This window comes from Hypanus sabinus, chromosome 13 (genome assembly GCF_030144855.1).
Source record: "Hypanus sabinus isolate sHypSab1 chromosome 13, sHypSab1.hap1, whole genome shotgun sequence".
Classification (NCBI taxonomy): domain Eukaryota; kingdom Metazoa; phylum Chordata; class Chondrichthyes; order Myliobatiformes; family Dasyatidae; genus Hypanus; species Hypanus sabinus.
This window is the reverse complement of record NC_082718.1, coordinates 22,230,191-22,241,780: the sequence shown is the minus strand read 5'-3', so window position 1 is coordinate 22,241,780 and position 11,590 is coordinate 22,230,191. Positions and strand designations below refer to the sequence as shown.

The 11,590-nt window shown below is 43.3% G+C and overlaps 1 protein-coding gene across 1 annotated transcript in view; it reads left to right on the top strand.

Annotated features, from left to right (window-relative positions):
• The first annotated feature begins 322 nt into the window (after positions 1-322).
• prkcq (protein kinase C, theta) overlaps positions 323-11,590 on the top strand; it is a 122,594-nt gene continuing 111,326 nt past the window's right edge. Inside the window, exon 1 of the mRNA XM_059987319.1 lies at positions 323-444. The gene's annotated coding sequence lies outside the window, so the exon portion shown is untranslated. The remainder of the gene's footprint in view (positions 445-11,590) is intronic.

Below are 11,590 nucleotides of genomic sequence, written 5' to 3'. Positions count from 1 at the left end.
TCTCACATATCCGATGTTTGGGATTTGAGCTCTGTCTCTCTATGTCCCTGTACTTGCTGCATTTGGTGCTGTGGAAAAGTTAATTAAAACTCAAAATGAAATCCACTTCTCGAGGAGGTCCCTGTAAAAAGGCTTGAGACTGCAAGACACCGAGAGAGAGAGAGAGAGAGAGGACACTTGCACATTTCAGTATCAATTTCAAGTCGGCGGTCGAGCGTGACACCGCCTGATTGGCAGCTCCGTCGCCCAATCGCGAAAGGGCACGGTTCAAACTGGCTCCCCAGCGTCCTCTGGGGAACCAATCGGTGCGGGAGAAGTGGGTTTCGGGCGAGAGCTGTAGTTGCACTTGGACACATGTTACGAGAGTTAACTCGAAACCCAGCGGACCGCAAGAGGGGAGTCTCTGCAGATTCGTGTTTTTCTTCCGACTCGCTTCCAGCACTGGTGAGACCTTGCACTCGATCTCTTTTTCGGAACTGCTTTCACCTTTTTTTCAAATGTTATTTTGCTGGAATTATCCAGATGGCTGCTTCTTTCACGAATTTGTAAACCAAATACAGTATGTGAATTGCGTGGAGCGGAATTCTTAAGTTTCTGCCGTGTATAGCGTAGTGTTTCTCTAATATGTATGTGTAAACAATTGTTAATACACAAACGTGGTAGTGTGTTTTGATGGAAAATGTTATTGGAATTACTAACAGAGTTGTGTATGATTTGTAAGGAAAAAATGTCAAAGGAGTTGAACGGTCTCAGTACCTACCTACGCTCAATGTCGAGTTGTTGAAGTCAAAATTCCTGCAAGCTCATTGTTTCACCATCAACTGCTACTTTAGCCCAAGTTTTCTCTGTATGACTGATCGATGGTACTAATAAAATTTCTGTCAGGTTGAGGACACCTGCCTTTTACTGATGGGCGCTTCACGGCGGCTGAATGGCTTTGAGCCATATTGCTTTGTAAACAGGTAACTGGGGTCCCGGTGACCGGTCAATGATTTCGGGTGTTTGGGCACCGAACCGCAGTCACCTCGGGGCATAGGGCAGAAAAAAATCGTGAAGCGAGATACTGCTGATGCTGAAAATCCTAAACAGAGCTTGTTTAGTTCTCAGAGCAGCGCCTGGGGTAGGAGAAATCAGGTGAATTGGTCACTTGTACCAAAATACACAGGGGGAAAAAGGGTCTTCCAAGCCGTTCATACAGATCAATTCATTTCAACAGTGCATTGAGCTAGTAGGAGGTAATGGTAAACAGAATGCAGAGTAGGTTATGGAGAACGTGCAATGAGGGTGGACAATAACGTGCAAGGCTGTAAAGATGAAGATTGTGAGGTCAAGAGTCAATCTGCTGGTATTAGGTGACCCTTCTTATAACGGTGGGTGAGAAGCTGTCTTTGAGCTTGCTGGGCCGTGCTTTGACGGGGAGAACACACCTGGATCAAAGTCGGCCATACCCCTCCCATCCATGACACTGGTCAAGACTCTGGCCCCTTGACCATCCCCAGCATATTTTCAGTCTGCCTCAAAGTGGAGGTGCCCAGAAGTGGAGGTGCGAAGAGATCGCAATCAAACCCACATCAACCACATTTGTTGGCAGCTCATTCCATGCTCTTAGCACCTCTGAGTGAAGAAGTTCTTAAAGATTTCACCCTTCACCCTTAACGTATGACGTCTAGTTCTAATTTCACCCAACCTTAATGGAAAAAGCCTGCTAGCATTTACCCCATCTATACCTCTCAGAACTGTGTATACCCCAATCAAATCTCCCCTCATTCTCCTATGTTCCAGAGAAAAGGTCCCAACTTCATAAAATCATTGAAATCTACAGCACATCACAGGCCCACAACGTTGTGCCGACCACGTAACCTACTCTAGAAACTGCCGAGAATTACACTATTTATTCAACCTTTCCCTGACTCAGGTCTTCAAGACCCAGCAACAGCCTTGTAAATTCACTCTGTACTCTTTTGATTTTATTGATGTCTTTTCTGTAGACAGATGACCAAAACCACATAAAATACTCCAAATTTAGCCTCACCAACGTATTATGCAACTTCAACATAACATTGCAACTCCTGTACTCAATACTCTGATGAGTGAAGGCCAATGTGCCAAGAGCTTTCTTTACAACCTTATTTACTAGTGGTGCCACTTTCAAAGAATTACGTACCTGTATTCCCAGATCCGTTCCCTACTGCACTCCTCAGTTCCCTACCCTTCACTGTATAAGTCCTACCCTTGATCAGGGGTTCCCGAGCTTCTTTATGCCATGAACCATTAACCAAGGCGTCTGTGGACCCCAGGTCGGGAACAATTGATCTAGGTACAGAGGGGAGTTTAGAACCTTAAGACAATCCAGAACTAGGGGGCATAATTTCAGAATAAAACATTGTTCATTTAAGACAGAGTTAAGGCAGACCCTCTTCCCCAGAAGCATGTCCAAAGAATCTTTGGACTTCTCTGCTTCGAGGATCTTGGGAAGCATTCATGGCCAAGGCAGATGGATTTCTGATATGCAAGCAGTAAAGGGTTATAAGACAAAAGAAGGAAAGAGGATCCTAAGCCAGGCTTAGATCAGCCATGTTCATATTCAGCAGCTTGGACCATCACCTGGCCAAATCCTGCTTTGATTTCTCATAATTTATGTAGTATTTAACTCGAGAACATCAGGATCACAATACAAGACCATAGAGCACAAGTGAAGAGCTAGTCATTTTGCTCATTGTCTGCTCTGCCATTCCATCACGGCTGATTTATCTTCCCTCTTGACCCCGTTCTCCTGCCTTCCCCTTGCAACTTTTGACACCCTTGCTAATCAAGAACCTATAACAAGCAGATCCAAGCCCGACAACCCTCTAGGCTCCCAAATAAAGACTGCTGTTTAAAACTCCCTTTGAGAATGAAAATGTTTTGCTGTTCCCATTGAGGAAGAGGTACAGAAGCCTGAGGTGTCGCACCACCAGCTTCAGGAACAACTACTTCCCTCCAACATTTCAGCTTTCGAATTAAACAGCACAACCCTAATCACAAGTGAATCTACAGATGCTGGAAATAAATAAAAACACAAAATGCTGACAGAACTCAACAGGCCAGACAGCATCTAAGGGAGGAGGTAGTGACGACGTTTCGGGCCAAAACCCTCCATCAGGAGTGAAGTTACTTCATTCATGTTACTTTACTCCTGATGGAGGGTTTCAGCCCGAAACATCGTCACTACCTCCTCCCATAGATGCTGTCTGGCCTGCTGAGTTCTGCCAGCATTTTGTGTCTTTACAATTCTAATCACTACAGTTTAGCAACACCATGATCACTTTGCAATAAAATGGACTTTTATTTTGTTCTAATTATGTTCTTTATTGTAAAAAAAATTGTGTATAGTTTAATATTTAATTTGTTCTTCTTGTGAATGCTGCTGCAACTGAGTTTTTCGTTAGCACCTGTGCACACGCGAGCTCGTGCGTATATGCAAAAATCTACTAAATATTGGAAGGTGTAGATAGAGTGGATGTGGAGAGGATGTTTCCAGTAGTGGTAGAGTGTAGGACAGGGGGCACAGCTTCTGAATACAAGGGCGTTAACTTTAGAACAGAGATGAGAAGGGATTTCTTTAGTCGGGGGTGGTGAATCTGTGGAATTCATTGCCACAGATTGTTGTGGAAAGTCCAAAGTGGAGGTTGATAGGTTATTGATTAGTAAGGGTGTCAAAAGTTATGGGGAGAAGGCAGGAGAATGGTGTTGAGAGGGAAAACAAATCAGCAATGATTGAATGGCAGAGCAGAATTGATGGGCCAAATGGCCTAATCCTGCTCCTATGTCATATGGTGTATTTCACAGTAAACTCAACTTCAACTTTATTGGCAGCGCTGGCTAATCCCTGTCTAGTTTGTGCAGAAAAATAAACCTCTTCTTTCTGAAGAATAGCGGCCTTTCAGACAAACTCAATCTTGTCCCCTCCAGAGTTGCAGACAACAAATTAGCCAAGAATATTGGGATTGGTTTATCATTGTCACACGTACAAAGACACAGCATACGCTTGGTAGCTACTTTATTAGGTACATCCGTACACCTGCTCGTTGATGCAAATATCTAATCAGTCAATCATGAGGCAGCACTTCGTGGCATAAAAGCATGTGGACATGGTCAAGAGGTTCAGACCAAACATCAGAATGAGGAAGAGACACAATCTAAGTGATTTTGACTGTGGATTGTTTATTCGTTTCAGGCGAGGTGGTTTGAGTATCTCAGAAACTGCTGATCTCCTGGGATTTTCATGCACAGCAGTCTTTAGAATTTACAGAGAATATTATCCAGAGAATGGGTGAAAACACTTTGTTAATGAGAGAGGTCAAAGGAGAATTACTTGGCTGGTTCAAGCTGATGGGAAGGCAACAGTAATTCAAATAACCTCAAGTTACCCCAGGGGTATGCAGAAGAGCATCTCTGAAGATCACAGACAGACCTTGGGAGGGCTGTGATCTAGGTGCCATTTAATGGAACACCCACAAAATGCTGATGGAACGCAGCAGGCCAGGCAGCACCTATAGGGAGAAGCGCTGTTTACTTTTCGGGCCAAGACCCTTCGTCCTGACGAGAGATTGCTGAAGTCCATTATGTTTCCTCTGAGTTACACATTATGAATTTGTTGCACTTTCGACTTCATTGGCAGTGAGGAATTGGCAGGGTTGTGGCAGGTGATATACATGTATAGTTGCTCCTTCGCTGGGCACAAGGAAACTAAAAATGGGTTAAGATGCAAGCTCAGAGATAGAGGAAAGATTAAATATTAGCTTTATTTGTCACATAAACACTGAAAAATACAGCAAAAGCATTTCAGGATGTATATTGTATACTTTCCTCTGACATTAAACTTGACCTTTGAACATTTGAAAATGGGTGGCTTGCACAGTTCCAGGATGTGCTGGGAGCCTCCCACAAGTGTCACCATCCTTTAGGGCCCAACATAGCATCCACACAGCGTACAAACTCTGACCCGTCTGTCCTTAGAATGTAGGAGAAGGCAGAGCACTCGCAGGAAACTGAAGTATGCAGTCATGAGGAGAACATACAAATTCCTTTTAGACAGCTGCGGGAATTAAACCCCAATCATAAAGTTGGCAATGTAAAGCATTATGCTGCTGTGCCGACCCTGGCCAATGACACAGTGGTGATTGGTATTGGTTTATTATTGTCTCATGTACCCTCGTAACGTACAAGAGTCCCATTCAAAAGTCTGATAACAGCAGAGTAGAAGCTGTCCTGGCCGAAGTGTGAGGACCTTTTGTCAGCTGCTGCATCTTCATTGGGTCACTAATGTAGTTCTGATGAAAACTGTATTACATCCAGTCAATGACTCTACCTTGACCTAGTGTGACTTATGTTGCCGCTGTCCATAGATAAAAGAGGGCAGTACAGTGAGGCAGCTGGTAGAATTGCAATGACCAAAGCTCAGTATGACCTTGAGTACTGGCCATGCGGAGTTTGCACGTTCTCCCCATGACCATCTGCGTGAGCCTCCTCGGGGTTCCCTGGATTTCTCCTACATCCCGAGACCTACTTGGGTTTATAGGTTAATTGCCCCTATAAGTTGTCCACAGTGTGTAGATGAGTGGTAAAATCTGGGAGTTGATGAAACTGGGGAGAATAAAATGTGTTTGGAGCAACACAAACAAAATGAAGGAGGAACTGGGCAGCATCTGTGGAGAGGCATAGGGAGCTGACATTTCAACTTGAAACCCTTCACCAGGACTGGACAGGAAGGGGCAGGAAGCCAGAGATTGTGTTAGGTTGAATCAATTCATTGGAGTGTGTGTGGATTGAGTGTATCCATAAGAGTGGATGTACAGAGGATATTTCCTTTAGTGGGTGAGTCTAGATCCAAAGGGCACAGATTAACAATACAAAGATGTCCCTTTAGAACGGGTGAGGAAGTATTTCTTCAGCCAGAGGGTGGTGAATCTATGGAATTCAATGCCACAGACGGCTGTGGAGGCCGGGTAACTGGGTATATTCAAAGTGGAGATTTATATGTTCTTGATTTGTAAGGGTATCAAAAGTTACAGGGAGAAAGCAGGAGAATGGGGTTGAGAGGGATAATAAATTAGCCATGATTGAATGGCAGAGCAGATTCAGTGGGCTGAGTGAGTTAATTCTGCTCCTGTGTGTTATTATATACAACATGGAAACAGGGCTTTTGACAACTTATCCATTGCCAACTAGGATGCCAATTTACAATAATATAATTTACTGGCCAGATCGCTCTAAACCTACCCTGTGTAAATATACTTGGATATTTATTGCTTGGCATGGACTTGTTGGCCTGAAGGGCCAGTGTTGTGTCTGTCTATGAATCCATGGCTTTAATACCTGTCACTGACATTGAGGATGCCATTGACGTTATAACGGACAAGTGTTTTGGGCAGACTTTACACTTTTAAATCTAGAGAAACAAAAATAAAACTGTACTGATGTTGTAAAACTGAATTAGAAATAGAAAATGTTGCAAGTACTCAGCAAGGCAAGCAAGTCGATACTAAAGTACGAAGCCCAAAGACGATTGGAAGTTCTGAAGTTGAAGCCTGGAGACTGGAGGCCCGGGGGCTTGTCCTGAGTTGGAATACTGCCCGTGTGTGTGTGGGTGGGTGAGGCTTGTTTTGCTGTTGTTGTTTTGTTGTGCTTTGTTTTGTTCTGCTGAGTATCGTGGGCATTCTGGCTATTTTAGTGCCCCCAGCACATCCTTTGGTCCGTTGGCTGTTAACACAAATGACACATTCAGCTGCATGTTTAGATGTGCATGTGATAAATAGATCTAAATATGAGAGAAACAAAGTTAATGTTTCAGGCCAATGACCTTTCATCAGACCTGAATGAAGCTGACTTTGTTAAACCTCTGGTTTGGCAAACCTCATTTTCCTAATTACTGGTAAACCCTCTTGGGAGGAAGATATGTGCTCTCGATCAAACCCACCAGTGAGATCACAACTTTTCCGCATCATTTTCCTGTAATCTAATTGAAATTGGTTTATTATTGTCACATGTATTAAGATCCAGTGAAAAACTTTGTTTTACATGGAAGTACATCCAGGTAATCGCAACGGCAGAATGCAAAATAGAGTGTTACCGTTACAAAGAGAGGGCAGTGCAGATAGACAATAAGGTGCAAGGCCACGACAAGATGGATTGGGAAATCAAGAATCTGGCTTTATTGTACAAATGGTCCACTCGAGTGTTATAACAGTGAAGCAGAAGCTGCCCTTAAACCTGGTGGTGTGCACTCTCTAGCTTTGGTACCGATGGGAGAGTGGGGAAGCGAGGATAACCAGGCTGGGAAGGGGTTTTTGCATACTCACCACAGCTTTGTAGTCACTGTGCATGTCGCAATTGTATTTGAAAGTTCGGAGCTCTAGTATCTGGAACTCCGTTCTGGACAGGTTTCAGATTGCTGCCAACAGAATGAAATGTGGTTCCCAATTGTGAAGCGAAGAGTCAAGCCTCTGCAAGGGCAGGAGAAGGTTGGCCAGTCCAAGCACTAAATGCGATGTTTCTCTGTCACTTCGCTGTGTCCTGCGGTAAGAGGATCTCTTGTAAGAGCTCCATATTACTTCATATCTTTGATAAACATCTTTCGACCTCCGATTCAAAATTAAAATTTGAATTCATCGAAAGCTATTTACAGAAGAGAGTTCCAGAGTTTCTCTGTTTCAGAGTGTTCCTTAACTTCACCCCCAAGCCTTGGCTTCCAATTTTCAGCCACTTCCCTCCGATCTGAACTCCTCAATGTAAAAAGGATGGTCGGGAAGTAATTTCCAATAATATCCTGAATTATCCTGGCATTGAATTTGATGATGGCACATTTGATTTACTGGCCAGTAATTTACCACTCTGCTGTGTTAACTTTCAGCTAAGGAATCCAATAATATCATCAGAATCATTATCACTGACACGCCATGAAATTTGTTGTTTTGCAGCAGCAATATATAAAATACTATAAATTACGGTAAGAAGATATAAAAACAATAAATAGGCTAAAAGGAGAGCAAAATGGTGAGGTAATCTTGTGCGGGTTTAGAGATTAGTTAAAATACTATTTAAGAACTGTGAAATAATCACATGCTTTTAATCTGCCTGAATTAAGATTGTCTTCATCAGCCAATACTTTTCACAAGTACTTTCTGCAAAACCTCCTGAAAAATACATCTCATTGTCTTCTCCCACTACATTTTCCAATGAAAATACAAACACATACAGCCATCAGTGGGTAGCAAACAGTTCCGTTTTTAGGACATAGAACATAGAAATCTACAGCACATTACAGGCCCTTCAGCCCACAATGTTGTGCTGACCAAGTAACCTACTCTAGAATTGCCCTACTGAATAGCCCTCTGTTTTTGTAAGCTCTGTGTACCTAAGATTCTCTTAAAAGACCCTATTGTTCTCATCTTTACCACTTTTGCTGGCAGTGCATTCCACGCACCCAACACCCTTTTACACAATATTTGCTTGATCTGGTAACCACACCTCTACAGCACTGGAGTGAATGGAATAAAAAGCACATCAGACTATACGAAAGGACACTTATCAAAAGTGGAGAGTGAAAATTAATCCTGCTGTTCATAGGAACAAACATATGTACCTACATATGTTTTGAACGTTGATTTCTGTAACTTCTGTTAATGCCCCTCCTTCCTCTCTTACCCCATCCCTTATTTATTTATTTATTTATTTATTTATTATTTCCCCCCCCCTCCTTTTTTCTCTCTCTGTCCCTCTCATAATCACTCCTTACCTGTTCTCCAGATCCCTCTGGTGCTCCCCTCCTTCTTTCTTTCTCCCTAGGCCTCCCGTCCCATGATCCTTTCCCTTCTCCAGCTCTGTATCCCTTTTGCCAATCAACTTTCCAGCTCTTAGCTTCACCCCACCCCTTCCAGTCTTCTCCTATCATTTTGGATTTCCCCCTCCCCCTCCTACTTTCAAATCTCTTACTATCTTTTCTTTCATTTAGTCCTGACGAAGGGTCTCGGCTTCTCCCTATAGATGCTGCCTGGCCTGCTGCGTTCCACCAGCATTTTGTGTGTGTTGCTCGAATTTCCAGCATCTGCAGATTTCCTCGTGTATGTGTACCTCCATCAGAGTTTTACATTTAATAATGTTGTAAGAGCTTGTTTGTATGTAGAGGTGTTCTTAAGTTGAGCATAAATCAGTGACGGGCCATATAAATTCAGTGGACACTTTATTAGGTACACCTGCATGCCCTGATAATGCAAAGAACTAATCAGGCAATCATGTGACAGCAGCTCCATGCATAAAAGCATGCAGACATGGTCAAGAGGTTCAGTTGTAGTTCAGACCAAACAGGAGAACGGGGAAGAAATGTGATCTAAGTGACTTTGACAGTGGAATGATTGTGCTCGGTGAGGTGGTTCGACTATTTCTGAAATTGCTGATATCCTGGGATTTTCACGCACACCAGTCTATAGTGTTTACAGAGAATGGAGTGAAAAACAAAATGCTCAATGGGTGTCAGATCTGTGGGTGAAAATGCCTTGTTAACGAGAGAGGACAGAGGAGAATGCCCAGACTCGTTCAAGCTGACAGGAAGGGGAATGTAACTCAAGTAACCATGGTGTGCAGAGGAGCATCTCTAAGTACACAACATGAAGTGAATAGGCTACAGCGGCAGAAGACCGCACTGGGTTCCACTCCTGTTGCTAATGTGGCCACTGAGCCATAAGAAATGGGAGCAGGAGCACCTCAAGCCAGCTCTGGATTCAGTAAGACCATAAGACATAGGAGATAGCACAGTTTATATCATCCACAATGTTCTGCCAATCTTAATAAACCTACTCTGCCATCAGTCTAATACTTCCCTCCTACAAATAACATAATCCTTCATTTTTCTTACATCTATGTGCTTATTTAAGAGTTTCTTAAATGTCTCTATTGTATCTGTCTCCCCCACCAACCTGGCAATGCGTACCAGGCGCACACAACTGTGTTTAAAAAGACAAACACCACCTCTGTCATTTCCCTCAACTTTCTTCCTTAAAGAGATGACCCTGGAGCAGAATTAGACCATTGAGTATTTGTACCCCTTTGGTAATCTTTCACCCCCTTGCTTATCAAGAATGCATCTGTTTTACCTTAAAAATGTTCAAAACTCCGTTTATACTGAGAACACTGGAGGAAGTCAACAGGCGAGGCATCTCTGGCATCTATGGAAATGAGCGTTTCATGCCGAGGCTCTTCATCAGGACTGGGAAAGGAAGGAGGAAGAGGCCAGAATAAGAAGGTGGAGGGAGGGCAAGGAATTCAAGCTAGCAGGTGATGGGTGAAGCCAGGTGGGTGGAGGAGGGGGCATGAAGTAAGAACCTGCGAGGTGGTAGGTGGAAATGGCAAAGGGCTGGAGAAGAGGGAATCTGAGGAGAATGCACCATGAGAAAACGGAAAGGAGGAGGAGCATATTAAGGGCTGTAAACGGTCCTTCCAGGCGAGGCAACACTTTAGCTGTGAATCTGTTGGGGTCATCTGCTGTATCTGGTACTCCTCATGTCACCTCCTCTGCATTGATGAGACCCGACATAAATTGGCAGAGCCCTTTGTTGTACATCTTCGCTGTACACCTACAAAAAACAAGGATTGCCCAGTGACCAACCATTTTAATTTTAATACCCAGTCCCATTCCCATTCCAACATCTGGGTCCTTGACCTCCTCTACTGCCACAGTGAGGCCACTCCCAGATTGGAGGACAACACCTCATATTCCATCTGGGTAGACTCCAATCTGGTGGTATGAACATTGATTTCTCAAACTTCCACTGTTTTCTTCCCCCTCTACCTCTTCTCTTCTCACCTGCCTATCACCAGTGCCCCTCTTCCTTCACTTTCTCCCAATATCCACTCTCCCTATCAGACCTCTCTTCTAGCCCTTTTCCACCTATAACGTCCCAGCTTCTTACTTCAATGCCTCTTCCCCCACCCACCTGGTTTCACCTATCACCTTCCAGCTTGTACTCCTTCCCCTTTTCCCACCTTCTTGTTCTGGCTTCTCGCCCCTTCTTTTCTAGTCCCACTGAAAGGTCTCGGCCTGAATGCTGCCTGCCCTAGCATTTTGTGTGTGTTGCTCAGGTCTAATCACTGACTTACTTTGTAAAATTCATTGTTCTGCGGCAGCAGTACATTGCAAATACAAAAATTCTATAAATTGCATTTTAAAAATATATAAAATTAAATAAATAGAGCAAAACATTTCACTGATTAAATATTGCAGCACACACATGAAATAATGTGTTAATTTTCATTTCAAAGTACCATGCATTTTGAAAGATCTCCACAAATATAAAATGATTTCTTTAGCAGCAGATGATTCGCTACGCAATAATTATGCAGCAAAACCCTACAGCTATATATAACATTTGAAAGGTGAGACTGATCTGTAAATAGTTTAACTTTACGTCAGTTCAAGTGATTTCCCCTGATTACAGTGGATTATTTTACAAAGAATGCAACCTGGCCAGTTATTGTACCTGGGATTTCTGCAACTGTAGTTCATCGTGGAAATCCCACTGTCATTGTCAGTTTCACACAGAAACAGTGGCAAACC